Source organism: Elaeis guineensis, chromosome 9 (assembly GCF_000442705.2).
Source record: "Elaeis guineensis isolate ETL-2024a chromosome 9, EG11, whole genome shotgun sequence".
NCBI classification, from domain to species: domain Eukaryota; kingdom Viridiplantae; phylum Streptophyta; class Magnoliopsida; order Arecales; family Arecaceae; genus Elaeis; species Elaeis guineensis.
In genome coordinates this window covers 46,568,934-46,582,983 of record NC_026001.2, presented here as the reverse complement: position 1 = coordinate 46,582,983, position 14,050 = coordinate 46,568,934, and the positions used below count along the sequence as shown (strand labels likewise).

General features: G+C 43.1%; 1 non-coding gene across 1 annotated transcript; it reads right to left on the bottom strand.

Moving 5' to 3' along the window:
* Window positions 1-3,688: 3,688 nt before the first annotated feature.
* LOC140851818 (small nucleolar RNA R71) lies at window positions 3,689-3,795 on the bottom strand. Its single transcript, XR_012134575.1, has one exon. It is a non-coding gene; the product is annotated as a small nucleolar RNA R71 (small nucleolar RNA).
* Window positions 3,796-14,050: the final 10,255 nt, after the last annotated feature.

Genomic DNA, 14,050 nt, shown 5'->3' with positions numbered 1-14,050 from the left:
AATTTGATCTATCTCATTGAAACTCAAAAAATCAATACAAATACAAATACAAATACAAATACGAAGACTTTCGTGATCTAGTATAGACACATGATTCCAAACCCAAACCAAACAACTCCCATGCTAACTCAATACATGAAAACACACACCTATGCCCCATATACACTCATGGTCTCATGTGTTCTCATATCTTAGACTCAAACCTAGCTCAAAAAATAAGTTAGCCCATCAAAACCTCTGAATCATGGGCTTCGATCCATGAAGGCTGTATACCTTCACCCTAGGGCCTAAACCAGCCCTAGAACCTCCATGATAGCTCCATGAAGTCTAAACCATGGCTCTATCTTTGGCCACCAAAGATTTGAGAGTACCAAATCTGAGTCTACAATCTCTATCTTGGTACCCCATAGCCTCTGCAAAGTCTGATCTATCCATCAGACCCATCAGTACTACATATTTGTGAAAACTGTCCCTGGGAAAAGTCTTCAATAATGCATCAACTTGATTCTTTTTGGTGTGAACTTTCACCAGCTCTACCTCACCCTCTTCTGCAAGCTCTCTGACTTGATGGTATTTGATATCAATATGCTTGGTCCGAACATGATACACAGTATTCTGGACCAAGAAAAGTGCACTCTAGCTATCGTAGTGCACTTGATTTATGTCACAAATTGACATAAAAAGTATCAATTAATATCTAAATTATCTAACTTTATTAAAAAATTGATACTTGTCATTATATTTTGCAGAAGAAGAGATCATCAATAGAAAGAACAAGGAAAGAGGATTCCAACGGCGCAAATTTTATGCAAAATGGAGTTAAATTGACCCAGGAATTGAAGAATGAAGAAAAAAGACTCAATTGGGTCAAACCCGAGTCAAATCAGATCAAAATTGATCAAAAATCAACTGATTTGGTGATCTGATTAGCCGCCTGGTCCACAGCAACAGGCGCGTGGACCATGGACCCATCGGTGCACCATAAACCCCCCTAACAACTCTCTAAAACCTCTTAGTCCCACATCGAAAGTTTTGAAAACCTTATAACCCCCAAATGCCTATAAAAAGCCCCCAAAGGCCCTTGTTTTATGTATTCTTCCTTCCGATCAAGCTTGTAACCCTAGATAGTGGGATTTTTAGCTCTCTTTTCAAGCCTCGAGCTTTGAGGTTTTTGTAATAATTTTTTTTTATATATAAAATCTTATTTTTATGCAATTTCATCTCTTTACATTATGCAATTTATTTTTCTTGCAATTAGGATAGTTTAATTTATGCAATTTAATTTTATGCAATTAGGTTAGTTTAAATTATGCGGTTTAAATTTATGCAATTAGGATAGTTTAATTTATGAAATTAGGATAGTTTATTTTTCTGTATTTAAATTTTGCAAGTAGATTTAGATCATGTCTAGCTAAGCATCCCTTCTAGGGTTTGCGATGAAGCTAGATCATGAGTAGGGATTTTACATAGGGTTCTTTCTTTTTCTTAGGGTTTCTTTTTCTTCTTCTTTTGCCAAGAATTTTTGATGAACTACAGTTGGGTCAGAGTTCCTTCATAGTTCATGCTTGATTCAGTGCATAGGAGGAGAAAATCCTAAGGGATCCTAGTTACTACTCCCCTGTAAAGAATCTTGATGGGTTATCGTTGGGCCTTAGTCCCTTCATAATCTATGCTTGGGAAAGACAAGAGGAGTAGTCGTTAGGATCAATAAGAAAAATTCTAGGTAGAATTCCCTAATCTAGATCTAGTGGATTCAAAAACCTTAGATCCTTAGTCTTATTATCTTTAGCAAACAACTTTCGACTTTCGATTTTTGTTAAAGCTCGCTTGAGCATAGATTTGAAAATTATTTTTAAAACCAAGTCTCTGTGGGATCGACCCGTACTCGCTGGTCGTGCTACTCTGCACACCGTGCGCTTGCGGTTTTATTTACAAATTTTAAGATTTGAACATCAAGTTTTGGCAAAACTTGATGTTCAAATCTTAAAATTTGTAAATAAAACCGCAAGCGCACGGTGTGCAGAGTAGCACGACCAGCGAGTACGGGTCGATCCCACAGAGACTTGGTTTTAAAAATAATTTTCAAATCTATGCTCAAGCGAGCTTTAACAAAAATCGAAAGTCGAAAGTTGTTTGCTAAAGACAATAAGACTAAGGATTTTTGTTAAAGCTCGCTTGAGCATAGATTTGAAAATCATTTTTAAAACCAAGTCTCTGTGGGATCGACCCGTACTCGCTGGTCGTGCTACTCTGCACACCGTACGCTTGCGGTTTTATTTACAAATTTTAAGATTTGAACATCAAGTTTTTGGCGCCGTTGCCGGGGATTTGGCGTTTTAAATTGTTTTCAAATATTTGTTCTTCGTGCGTTATAACTCTCTTTTTTTTTTCTTTAGGTTTCTATATTTAGTTGGTGATTGCTGGAAAACTCAGGTATGCTTCTAATTTCTCTTTTATTATTTTTAGTTAATTACTTTTGCTTTTAGACCTAATCATTTGAATTTACTTAATCACAAAAAAAATATATATATAAAACAAAACAAAAGACATTTCATAATCGTGAAGTAAAATATCAAAATAAAAAAAAATTCTAAATTAAAATCTTTTATATTCTTGGTCATCTTGTTTATTTGTATTTGCATTTTCATAATTAATCTAAGGGCATCAACCCATTAACAAGATAAGGTGGGGATTTCATTACCCTTCCTTAGCCCAAAAACCATCTCCATCATATTGCATTACCTAGACTTTTAATCTTAAAATCAATTAGACGTCAACCTTAAGGAATTCGAGCTCAATAGGACAAGGAACCCTAAGAGTTCTACCAAGTTTGAGTTGTTTGATTAGTTGGTGTCTAGGCAAGTCCCTGAGGGTGGTTTGTTAAATTGGTTCAGTTGCTGGCCTGGCCAACTCGTTTGGTGTCTAGAAAGGCAACGATGAGTGAACCTCCCACCTCTTATACTTACCTGGCTAACTAGTTGATCAATCTCCACTTGGAAGGTTTGAAGGATCATCTTGGAACAGTTAGGAGCTGTCTAGATTTAGGTTAACCCTAGGATAGATTGAGTTTAATTTATTGATTCACTTGTTTGAAAAAAAAAAAAAATTTAAAATTTAAATTAATTTGGTTACTTTTCTTTAGATTTAGGACTCCTTAGGATCTTCTCTTTAGAACTTTTTCTCTTTTCTTTCTTTTCCTTATACATAAAAATTTTATTAAAAAAAAAAAAATTATATAAACATCGAGAACCGTACACCTAGTGTGTGGAGAAGAGTGTCGGGTCGTCTAGTTAGAATTGAGTCAATTCCTGTTGTTCCAATGGCTGAACCAATCCAACCCATGACCCTTAAGGATTTGTGTTATCCAGTTGGCTCCATCTAACCATCTTGTATCAGGTTGCCACAACCCACAGCTAACAATTTTGAAATCAAACCTCAAATCATAAATATGCTTCCAAAATTCACAGGATTAGAGGATGCTTATATATTTATTAGAAAATTTGAGGAGGTATGTGCAACCATGAAACTGCAATTAACAGAGGATGAGGTCAAACTTAGATTAATCAACTTTGCCCTTAAGGACAATGCTAAGAAGTGGCTTTATAGTCTGCCAAACTATTCTGTCACTACCTGGGAGGGCTTTGTGAGAACATTTTTAAAAAAGTATTTTCCCCATCATAAAACAGCTAGGATTAGGAATGAAATAAATCAATTTTACCAACTAGCTGGTGAATCATTTTGGAAGTACTTTGATCGTTTCAAGAATCTTTTGACCCAATGCCCACACCATGGAATAGAAACTTGGAGACTATGCCAGATCATCTATGAGGGGTTAGATTCAAACTCAAGAACCATGCTAGAGTCCATGTGCCAAGGCCAATTTATGGACAAAGAAACTACTGAAGCTTGGCAATTCTTAGAAGACCTAGCCGAGAAAAATTTACAGTGGGAAACAACTAGGGAACCTGATAAAGCTACACCTTCAAGAGGAGGAATGCATCAAATTCAACCAACCCTAGCATCAGAGGCCAAGATTGCAACCTTAACACGTAGATTGGAAGCCTTAGAATTACAGAGACCAGCCAATGTAAATCAAATATCTGCACCCATGTGTAAAGGGTGCAATGCATCAGACCATGTCTTAGAAGAATGTTCCTACTCGAATGAGTGTGCACAGGTGAATGCCACCTATCAAGGACCATTGAACAATCCTTATGCACCCACATATAACCCAGGTTGGAGGAATCACCCGAATTTCTCATGGTCCCAGAATCCTAATGTAGGTAATCCAAATTTCAATCAGCAAAATCTAAGGCCCAACCCAGTAATGAACAACCCGCCAGGCTTCCATGATAATGACAAGAAAATTACCTCTTTAGAGAAAAGCCTAGAAGCCATGATGAAAACACATACTAGCTTTATGCAAACTACGGGTCAACTCATAAATAATAACACCCAAGCTATAGCCCGTCTGGAAATGCAAGTAAGTCAGCTGGCTTCGACCATTAGTGAACGAGAACATGGTAGGTTACCTAGCCAACATGAGCCAAATCCTAGGAACCAAAATGGTCCACGACCCCAACAAGGAAACCAAGTTAATGGTGTAAATGCCATTCATACCTTAAGATCAGGAAAACAAATAGACAATAAGGTAGTTGCACTTGATGATATAGATGACTCATCTACCAAGTCACCTTCTAAAACTACTACCTTTCAACCTCAAGCACCAGAAACTGAAAATTCACCTAGTCCAATACTTAAAAGTCCTAGAGTTCCTTTTCCAAACAGACTGAAATCCAATAAATCTGAACATTTAGACAAAATTTTAGAGGTATTTAAACAAGTCCAAGTTAATATTCCTCTTTTAGATATAATCCATCAGGTTCCAACTTATGCCAAATTTTTAAAAGATCTTTGCACTAGGAAAAGGACCACTAATGTACCAAAGAAAGCATTTTTGGCTGCAAGTGTCAGTTCATACCTATCTAACCATGTGCCAATTAAATATAAGGACCCTGGAGCTCCAACAATTTCTTGTGTTATTGGAGAAACCAATATAAAAAAGGCCTTGCTAGATCTAGGAGCTAGTGTGAATATCCTTCCATATTCGGTGTATGAACAACTAGGATTAGAAAAACTTCAACCTACTGGGATCACATTACAGTTAGCCGATAGATCTCTCAGGATCCCTAAGGGAATGGTCGAGGATGTTCTGATAAAGGTTGAAAATTTTATTTTCCCTGTAGATTTTATTGTTTTAGAGACTGAGCCAGTTGCGAATCCTAAAGGACATATACCTGTCATTTTAGGAAGATCATTCTTAGCTACGGCCAATGCTGAAATCAATTGTCGAAATGGTCTAATGAAGTTATCCTTTGGAAATATGACCATTGAGCTTAATGTTTTTAACTTAGAACAGGAATCCTCTTCTCATGCTGATGTCAATGTAGTCCAAGATGGTATTTATGAATCCATTGACATTAGTGATGATGAAGTCGACCTAGAGTCTAACCCCTGGTTAATCCATGAGTCTGAGGATGTCAATGAAATACTTAAAGAAAATCAGATTAATCAGGAATCGACACTTCCTACTGAACCAATCATTGAGATGGTGAAACCATCACCTAAACCATCGATAGAGGAAGCACCCATTTTAGAACTGAAACCCCTCCCAGAACATCTCAAGTATGCATATCTAGGACCCAAAAAAACTTTGCCTGTAATTATTGCATCAGACCTAGATCCCAAGCAAGAGGAGGAGTTAGTGTCAGTTCTAAAAGCAAATCAGGAAGCAATAGGTTGGACCATAGCAGATATCAAAGGAATAAGCCCTTCTATAGTTCAACATAGAATATACTTAGAGGAAGAGGCTAAACCAACAAGAGAAGCCCAAAGAAGGCTTAATCCAGTTATGAAGGATGTAGTTAAAAAGGAGATTCTGAAACTCCTAGATAGTGGAATAATTTATCCTATTTCTGATAGCTCTTGGGTAAGCCCAGTTCAAGTAGTACCCAAGAAATCTGGGGTAACAGTGGTCCAAAATGATGCAAACGAACTTTCCCAACTAGGACCCAAACGGGATGGAGGGTCTGTATAGACTATAGAAAGTTGAATGCTGCGACAAGAAAAGATCACTTTCCTTTGCCATTTATTGATCAAATGTTGGAAAGACTAGCCGGACAAGAGTTTTACTGTTTTCTTGATGGATACTCCGGTTACAACCAGATCCCCATAGCCGCTGAAGATCAAGAAAAGACTACATTCACCTGTCCATTTGGTACTTTTGCCTATAGACGAATGCCCTTTGGACTATGTAATGCACCGGCAACCTTTCAGAGATGCATGATCAGCATGTTTTCAGATATGATAGAACGATTTCTAGAAATTTTTATGGATGACTTTTCTGTTTTTGGTCTAACCTTCTCCGAGTGTCTGAATCACCTGCAATTAGTTCTAGAACGATGTAAGGAGAAGCACCTAGTTCTCAACTGGGAAAAATGTCAGTTTATGGTCAAACAGGGAATAGTTCTTGGCCATGTCATTTCTAAAAAGGGGATTGAAGTGGACAAGGCCAAAATAGATCTAATTGTAAGTCTTCCACCACCTAAATCTGTGAAAGAAATACGTTCATTTTTAGGTCATGCTGGATTCTATAGAAGGTTTATTGCCAACTTTAGCAAAGTAGCACGTCCACTGACTAATCTTTTGGCAAAGGATACCAAATTTGAATTTACTCATGAGTGCTTGGAATCCTTTGAATTTCTAAAAAAATACACTTGTATCAGCTCCAATCATTCATCCTCCTGTCTGGTCTGAACCATTTGAATTAATGTGTGATGCGTCCGATCATGTTGTGGGCGCAATCTTAGGTCAACAAATAAATAAGCTACCTAGAGTGATATATTATGCAAGTAAAACCTTAAATGATGCGCAGCTTAACTACACCACAACTGAGAAGGAGTTCCTTGCCGTTGTCTTTGCTTTAGAGAAATTTAGATCTTATTTGGTTGGGACCCACACCATTGTTTACACCGATCACTCAGCCATTAGACATCTCCTAGCAAAGAAGGATGCCAAGGCACGTTTAATCAGATGGATTTTGCTCCTTCAAGAATTTGACCTAGAAATTAGGGACAAGAAAGGCACTGAGAACGTTGTAGCAGATCATTTATCCCGAATTCCAATCGCACCATCTAGTGAACCACCCATCAATGAATCTTTCCCAGATGAGCAACTCATGTCTGTGTCTACTGAACCTTGGTTTGCTGATATTGTAAATTATTTAGCCATAGGTAAGATACCTTCTCATTGGACTAAGCAGGATAAATATAAATTCTTTGCCCAAGTGAAGTATTTCATTTGGGATGATCCTTATCTTTTTAAACAATGTCCTGATCAAATTATTAGAAGGTGTATCCCAGATAACGAAGTCATGAATATTTTATCTTTTTGTCATGATCAAGCATGTGGGGGTCACTTCGCGTCTAAGAAAACTGCTGCTAAGGTTCTCCAATGTGGTTTTTATTGGCCCAATTTGTTTAAGGATGCTCATGAATATTGTAAAAGTTGTGCTCAATGTCAGAAAATGGGTCGAATCACCAAGCGACACATGATGCCACTCAACCCAATCTTGGTAGTTGAAGTTTTTGATGTTTGGGGAATCGATTTCATGGGACCATTTCCAAATTTCTTTGGAAATTAAATATATTCTAGTAGCAGTTGATTATGTTTCAAAGTGGGTAGAAGCAATTGCATGTAGAACACCCGATAGCAAAATGGTCATTAAGTTTCTTAAAGAAAATATTCTCTCCCGTTTCGGTATTCCTAAGGCAATCATTAGTGATCGGGAAACCCATTTTTGTAACCGACCTTTTGCAACATTGATGAAAAAGTATAATGTCACCCACAAATTGACCACACCATATCATCCTCAAAACTAGTGGACAAGTTGAAGTGTCAAACCGACAAATCAAACAAATTCTGGAAAAAAACTGTTAGTGCCAATAGAAAAGATTGGTCTTTGAAATTAATTGATGCACTTTGGGCATACCGAACCGCTTTCAAGACCAATCTAGGAATGTCTCCTTATAGGATTGTGTTTGGTAAACCATGTCACTTGCCTATTGAGATAGAACACAAAACCATGTGGGCCATCAAACAACTAAATACAAATTTGAACGACGCTGGAAACCATAGAAAGCTTCAGTTGAATGAATTAGAAGAACTTAGAAATGAAGCCTATGAAAATGCAAGGATATACAAGCTTCGTTGGAAGACTTCTGGCCGTCCATCTGCAGTTGGGCGAGTCGGCGGTCGATTTCCTCGAACCGTCGCTCGTAGTCGTCCGCTCGTCGATGCTGGGAGACCCCAGGAGTGGAGTCTCCAGAAGACTCTGAAAGAGAGGCCGACGGCGTGCGCGGCCGCTTCTCCTTCCTTGCCCGTTCCAACGGGGAGGGAGAGGGCCGTTGGGACCGTCGGTCGTCGCGCCGTGGTCATCCCTCCTCCTCTCCGCGGGAGCGCTGTTGGGAGCGCTCGCATGGAGGCGACAGGATCGGCGCGGCCGTCGGCGGCTGCTCCTGGAAGGCATGGGTCGGGCCGCCGGTTGCTGCTGGAGGCTCTTGACTGCGTCGGTCAGTACGGTCATTTGCTGCACGATGGCCGCAATCTGGGCCTCCGTGGTCATTGCAGGGCGCGGAGAGCTGGGCTCCGCCGCCGGGGGTGGCGGGGAGGCCTCTTCCCGACGGGAAGAGCGCCTGGCCGACCCAGTGACTCTCGATCGTTGAGCTCTTGTCTTTGTCATGCTGTCCCCCTACCTGGTGTGCCAATCTGTTGCGGCCAATCGCCTCGTCGCCCGATCGCCGGGGAGCGTGCATCTGCAAAAGGAAGTCCGCACTGACCGGAGGCGGCTCCGGCGGGGACCCTCCGACGGTCAAGTCAGAGAGGTGACTGGGCAACAGTGAAATGTAGACAGAGAACTCTGAGAGAGAGAGAGAGAGAGGAGCGAGCCTGCGCTTGTGGAGAGATGGGGCGGATCGATCCTTTGCACTATTGCCTTCCCCGGTTTATATAGTGGAGCACGGTATGGCGCCGTCATTAATGGCGCGGACAAGTGAGGAACTGTCAACTCATTGTGGACTGTCAGAGTCGCCGTGAAAATGTCACGTCGCCGTGTGGCTGTCCAATCACCAGGGTTGACAATGCCCTCGGCGGGACAATGCCCCTAGGTAACCACGCCGCATGTCCGTGCCAGAGCTGACAAGGTCTGGCGGCTGTACGGCGATCGGAGGAGTCGGCCGACCCTAGGTCGGTGGCCAGCAGAGTGGCATCGGGTTCCTCCGTCGGTCGGCGAGTTTCATGTGAGTCGGCCATCAGACCTCTGGGTTCAGTCGGTCGGGATGGATACGCCCGACATATCTCCAGTCGGCGATGGGCCGTTGAATGGCCGGTTGTTAGCCGCTGATGGCATCCGTCAGTCGGTCGTCCCGACCGACGATCGATCGGTCTATCGGCCAGTCGGAGTCGTCCGTCGGAGTCGGTCAGGCCGCCAGTCGGTCGGGCCCTCCGACAGTCGGTCGGTCCGACAGTCGGTCGGGCCCTCCGACAGTCGGTCGGTCGGTCGGTGGGTATCCCCCCAATAGAACCTCCCCTTCTTGCTGAAGCTTGGGCTCTTTGAGAGGCCTCTGCTACTGCCCAAGGGTCTTATTCATTCCCAGGGTCATAGTTGAGAGTGAGCTGGGCAAAAAGCGTAGGAAAACTTGTTAGATGTCTTTTTATTCGTATTCTTCTTCCTGCTCTTTTTAATAGTTCTTCACTAAGGTATATATTCTCTCTCTTTGCAAACCTTTCTTTCTAAATTATTCTAAAAGAAGAGGAGATTTCCATACAGATTCAGCCTTTCTAAGAAGTCCATTGGTTGTTCGACTCTTTTGCTGAGCTAGTTTGATATTGCTTAAAAAATTTCAAACTATTTGAGATGATCCATACAAATATGTATTTAATCTCACATCGATTATTCATGAAAAATATTTTGGATACATATACCAAAGAATTCAAATAATATTTTCTGATTGATCTTTTTAGATTAAGTCCTGAATTGTGACAACTAGAATCAAAGCCGATTCAATCCATAGTCTATATGAACTAGAGAGTGCTGCAGTGCAGATTCATTGGGATTGATCATGGATCAATAATGATGTTTATGAATGGATACATGAATTTATGTTTTTAGTTCTGATGAGGATGTTACGATTTAAATGAGAGAGTATATGAAAATTGTTATGAATGTGTATTTAATTTCGTATTGATTATTTATTGAAAAGATTTTGAATAATTATATAAAATTAAAAATTTAAATAATATTTTATTTGATTATAATCTTTAAAGAAGAAGAAGAAGAAGAAGAAGATGGTGATAGGTTATCATTGTTTTTACCTCACACTACTCTTCCCATTCTCAATGCACAGGAAGAACAAGCAGCCAGTCCAAGTTGCTGCTTCGTGCGCAGGAAGAGCAAGCAGCCATCCGTCACTCCCTTCGCCCTTCCCCTCCTCCCAAACAGTCTCTAATTATGTAAAAGTTCCCATGGTGCGAGGTGCATATGATGACCTACCAAAACTTGGCCGATCATAATAGGATTTATGAAAGTAAAATAGGAAAAAATAATTCTAGATCCTAGATGTTGTGCTGCAGATGAACCTGGAATGGTTCTATTGGTTTTATATTGTAGGAAAAAATATCTGGATATATTACTTAAAAGATATTGTTATGCGGTGCTGATTTTACGTACAAAAGATATTTGCTCTACCGTGTGATATGAGAGGATTAGTGCAAGTCATGTGAACGGAGACCCATGCATATATGAGAAGAAACATTTACCGTAAACTACTGGGCTAAAACATTTTCCTACGTAAAAATTCTAATATTAGAATATTCATATAGAGACTACAAGATTTGTACAGTGTCCACATGGAGTGAGAGTTGGGTTAGGTGTTCATCAGACCATTTGATGGTGTATTTCAGAGTAAATACTTAATTTTTTTTCAGGATTTATGCAAAAACAAGTTCATATATAATATAGAAGAGCATCATTACTAAAAGCTACTTCACTTGGATCAAATCAAGGGCTCATGTTGCATCAGCATATCAAGTCATCCAACGAGCATTGGACTTGGCTTGCACTTCCACAGGATCACTATATGCGATATAGATTATAACAAAACTATTTATATAAAAATATTTAGCTATTTATCATTTTAAGATTATAATTTTGCACACATCGTAGACCAAATAGGAGTCATAAAGAAGTTTCAATTAGCGGCATCAGCAAACCTACCAGATTTCAGGTTCACTCATCCATCTTTCCCAAGCCTACAAGGTCAATTGTTAAAGCAAGAGCCCCTCCCCCGCACGGCTTTGTTCTCGAGCTAGCATCAAGGCAAATACAGCCAAAAATGTGTACGGTGCGTGCCCCAGTCACGCTTCCCACCTCCAAACTTTTCTAGCACCATGCACCACCAAAACCCAATCGGTTGGCAGGACCCCTCAAATCGCTTTCTGGGGCAATACTGCGGCCGTGGTTTCCTAAACTTTGGCCTGTTTTGGGGAGGCGACCACTGACCACGACCACTCGGAACAGCACCGTTCCCACGACTCGGAATTATTAGAACCCTCCTTATAAATGGCAAGGCAACGAAGCGGCACCCACGCAACATCCGTAAACCTTAAAACGGGCAACCGGCGTCCAACCCCTTTGCCATGTGCGCAAAGCTAGCATAGAATACGGGAACAAGGGTTTGCCCTTTCCATTCAAGATTTTTTTGGATATTATTATAATATTAAAAAAAAAAATATCATTAATTTTATATTGATTATGAGTCAAAAAAAATTCTAATTTATATAAAAAAAATATCTTTTTGATATAAAATATTTTTTAAAAGATAAAATTGTGAGACAGTAGACAAAATCATGGGCCCTTGACTGCAATAATGACATATCAAAAAAGAAGCTCCTGTGACTGTGGGGCTCCTTTCTTTCGTATACCAGTTTCTGATAAAAATAAAGAAGAGGGTACCTCTCTTTTCATTTGTATATCAGTTTGTGATAAAAATAAAGAAGAGGGCATCTCCCATCCATACATAGACTCTTTGTTTACTAGAGGACTGTGGTAAAAACAAAGAGGACGGATTGTGATAAAAATAAGAAAAGTACTGTTGGGGGATACCACCGACCGACGACTATCGGAGGGCCCGACCGGCTGGCGGCCCGACCGACCGACCGACTATCGGAGGGCCGACCGACTGGCAGCCCGACCGACTAACAACGGCCCGACGGACGACTCTGACTGACCGATCGTAAGTCGGGCGACAGGCCGACGGACGCCATCAGCAGCTAACTGCGGCCATTCCACGGTCCGTTCCCGACCGACTAAACCCAGAGGTCCGGTAGCCGACCCACATGAAGCTCGCCGACCGGCGGAGGAGCCCGACGCCACTCTGATGGCCACCGACCTTGGGTCGGCCGACTCCACCAACCGCCGTACGGCCGCCAGACGTTGTCAGCTCTGACACGGACACGCGGCACAGTTACCTAGGGGTATTGTCCCGCCGAGAGCCGGGTCAACCCTGGTGATTAGACGGCTACACGGCGACATGATGTTTTCACGGCGGCTCTGACAGCCTACAGTGAGTTGACAGTTCCTCACTTGTCCGCGCCATTAATGACGGCGCCATACCGCGCTCCACTATATATACCGGGGAAGGCAACAGTGCAAGGGGTCGATCCGCCCCGTCTCTCCCACATACGCAGGCTCGCTCCTCTCTCTTTCTCCCTCTCAGAGCTCTCTGTCTGCATTTCACTGTTGCCCAGTCACCTCTCTGACTTGACCGTCGGAGGGGTCCCCGCCGGAGCCGCCTCCGGTCAGTGCGGACTTCCTTTTGCAGGTGCACGCTTCCCGGCGATCGGACGACGAGGCGATTTGGCCGCAACAGATTGGCGCGCCAGGTAGGGGACAGCATGACAAAGACAAGAGCTCAACGATCGAGAGTCACTGGTCGGCAAGGCGCTCTTCCCGCCGGGAAGAGGCCTCTCCACCATCACCGGCGGCGGAGCCTAGTTCTCCGCGCCCTGCAGTGACTACGGAGGCGCAGATTGCGGCCATTGTACGGCAGATGACCGTACTGACCGACGCAGTCAAAAGCCTCCAGCAACAACCGGCGGCCCAACCTATGCCTTCCAGGAGCAGCCGCCGACGGTCGCGCCGACCCCTGCCGCCTCCAGGCGAGCACTCCAACAGCGCTCCCACGGGGAGGAGGAGGGTCGACCTCGGCGCGACGACCGACGGTCCCAGCGGCCCTCTCCTTCCCCGTTGGAACGGGCGAGGAAGGAAAAGCGGCCGCGCACACCGTCGGCCTCGCCTTCAGAGTCTTCCGGAGGCTCCACTCCTGGGGTCTCCCAGCATCGACGAGCGGACGACTACGAGCGACGGTTCGAGGAGATCGACCGCCGGCTCGCCCAACTGCAAATGGACGGCCAGAAGTCTTCGAACGACGTCGACTTCCAGACCGCCCAGCCTCTCTCTCGACTGGTCCTCGATGAGCCGATTCCCAGTCGGTTCAAAATGCCGAACGTGAAGCCATACGACGGCTCCGCCGACCCGGTCGACCACCTCGAGAGCTACAAAGCTCTCATGACGATTCAAGGGGCAACCGACGCTCTGTTTTGCATCGGCTTCCCCGCCACACTTCGCAAGGCTGCCAGGGCTTGGTACTCCGGTCTTCGATCGGGCAGTATCCACTCCTTCGCGCAGCTCGAGCACTCGTTCGTGGCCCATTTCAGCACTAGCCGAAAGCCGCCGCGAACGTCGGATAGCCTTTTCTCCCTCAAGCAGGGGGAAAACGAGCGCTCCGGCACTTCGTGGCGCGATTCAACGCGGCCACGCTCGAGGTCCGGGACCTCAACGAAGACATGGCAGTTTCAGCCATGAAGCGGGGTCTGAGGTCGTCCCGATTTACTATTCTCTGGACAAGACCCTCCCCCGAACATACGCCGAGCT